We start from the raw sequence: 2500 nt of genomic DNA, 5'->3' as shown, positions 1-2500 counted from the left end.
CATAGTTAATATGAGGAGAGCACTTAAAGGGATCAAGGAAGCACCTAGAGATTGGCATTAAAAACTTGCAACTTGTGTGCTTACTAATGGTTTTTGTGTAGCTTAAGTGGATCATTCTTTGTATGTGCAAGAGAATGAGGTAGGTATTGGCATCATATTCATCTGTGTGAATGATTTGATTGTCAGGAGATACAAATGTTACCACACTACATGTTTTGAGATAAATTCAACAAAAAATTTATCATGATGTTAGCAAAAGAGGTTATAAAAACAAATTATCAGGGGTTTTGATGAAACATTGAATGCCTAACAAGAAAGTAACCAAGGACCCAAAATAGACACAACAATCTTTTGGGAGCATGAAAAACAAGAAAGGATCTATCCAACCAAACAAGATGAAAGTGGGAATTTTTTCCCAAAAAGCTCAATCAATGGAGGGAACAACAAGTCCAACAAGAATGGAAAGGGTGACTATAGAACAAACTGAGGGTTAAATGAATCACAAATTGCGAGGTTCAAAGGTTTAGGATGAGGGATTCCAAACATAGGCAAAGTAATGGCTCAGCAAAAACCATCTAAGTGGTGTGCCATACAAGGCAAGTGAACCAACCATGAAACACATGAATGGCACAATAGGCCTAAGTATGATGGGAAATATGCAACATATATCCATGAGTCCACTAAGGCAATCGGTCTATAGGTATCCACCTAATGTTGCTCAAATGCAAAAGTCAATAGTAGGGATGGAGTTGTTCTTAGGACAACAACCACCCTTGCATGGTGGGAATTCAGTTCCTATTAAGTTATACAACCTGAATAGTAGATAGAGGAGCAAACAATAGTTTTGTCACACCCAATGATGAGAGTAGCTCTCCCATGGTAGACCCACCTCCCATGGTAGACCCATCCTATTACATTTCCATGAAAATAAATCCAACTTAATTCATTTTGAATGGTGGAATGAGTCCTCCAATTCCAAAGACACAACCAAAACAAGGTCAAGGGATTGTTATCGTTGCAGAAGAGTCCATGATCACTCAAAGAACGAATGTTCTAAGCCCCACCAAAATCTAGTGCCTCCTATGGTATACTGCCAAGATTGTGGTTAAAAAAAAGGGGTAAATCAGAAGCAAAACGGCATTGAACGTAGTGGATATGGGTCCATCCAACTCATCCAATCGTGAACCAATAGTTCGAATCAAATTAGTAACTAAAGCATTCACAAAGCTCCAAAAATTAAATGATATGAGAGGGAGTCTAATGGAAGTAAATGGCCATCTAAAGGCTCATGGAGAGAAAAGAAACACGAACATCAACAAAAGAAATGGAAGGTAGACAAGAAAGCTGAAATTGAATCATAAAAACCATCCAAAAGAGCAAGCAATCAGTTTCTAGCAAGATAGATGAATTACAAGTAGATTTGAGAGGATTGTACCGATGGATTTTGGTGCCATGTACCCTTTTGGGACTCTGTTAGCTTCTTCTTGAAGTTGGTTATTTGGTTCAATGATCCTGGTTGGTCCTTACTTTTGCTTTCCAAAAGTGATCTTTACTAGATTTTGGAAATTTTCAAGTTTCACCATTCCAATTAGGATAACCATTTGTTTACTAGCTTTTGACTTGCCTACCACCTACCTGATAAGCTTCTAGAGCTACGTCTAATGGGCTAGAGCCAACATTAGTAGTGGCACATACTACGAGTGGAATGGAAGGGATTTCGCCTATGATGGGAGACTGCCCAACTTATCTATGGGGAAATTGTCAGAGATGTTAATGATGGGAGAAAAACATTGGGATCGGCTCCTTTCAAAGAGCAGTGTTTAAACAATCCTTGCATGGATCTAGAAATGCAATCTCTATATGGGGATTAGGGTTCAAGGAGTTCAAGAGATCCAAAAGCAAATACTTTATAAACCCACCTTCATTCGTAGGAGAACCAGAGGATAAATTTCAAATGTGTAAAAACCACAAAGATGTGCATAGCCAAAAAGATATGGGATGTTGGAGACTTGTATTCAATCATGTCAACACCAATTTGATGCACATTTTCTCTAAGTTGTGAAGGATTAGATCCCCCTTGTGGAAAGATCTCCATAAAAGCCTATAGAAAATAGGAATCAAGGGTCTGACACAAGAACACAAAAGTGGAGATAGAGAGAGAGCGGTCTCCAGGAAAAAAACATGTTCTAGTAGATAAAGTTGGAGACTGTTGCAAAGCAGAAGAGGGAAATACAACTCTACCTATGGAGTTGTTGGCAAAGATAAAATTCTAGCTATACTGGACAGTGGAGCTGGTGTTGCCAAGACCACTAAGCAAGTATGGGAACCATGGGAAAAATTAGCCATACAAAAAAACATGAAACTCCAATGAGCGGATGGAGAAACATAATGACCATTAGGCTTACTAGAAGAAGTTGTGGTCAATCCCTATGATATTAATTATAAGCGCACTTTTGCAAGTATGGTTGTTGGAAACTTAAAGTTCAATTTGTCAGCACCA

This window comes from Adiantum capillus-veneris, chromosome 18 (assembly GCF_014529385.1).
Source record: "Adiantum capillus-veneris isolate H3 chromosome 18, ASM1452938v2, whole genome shotgun sequence".
Taxonomy (NCBI): domain Eukaryota; kingdom Viridiplantae; phylum Streptophyta; class Polypodiopsida; order Polypodiales; family Pteridaceae; genus Adiantum; species Adiantum capillus-veneris.
This window is presented reverse-complemented; position numbering follows the sequence as displayed.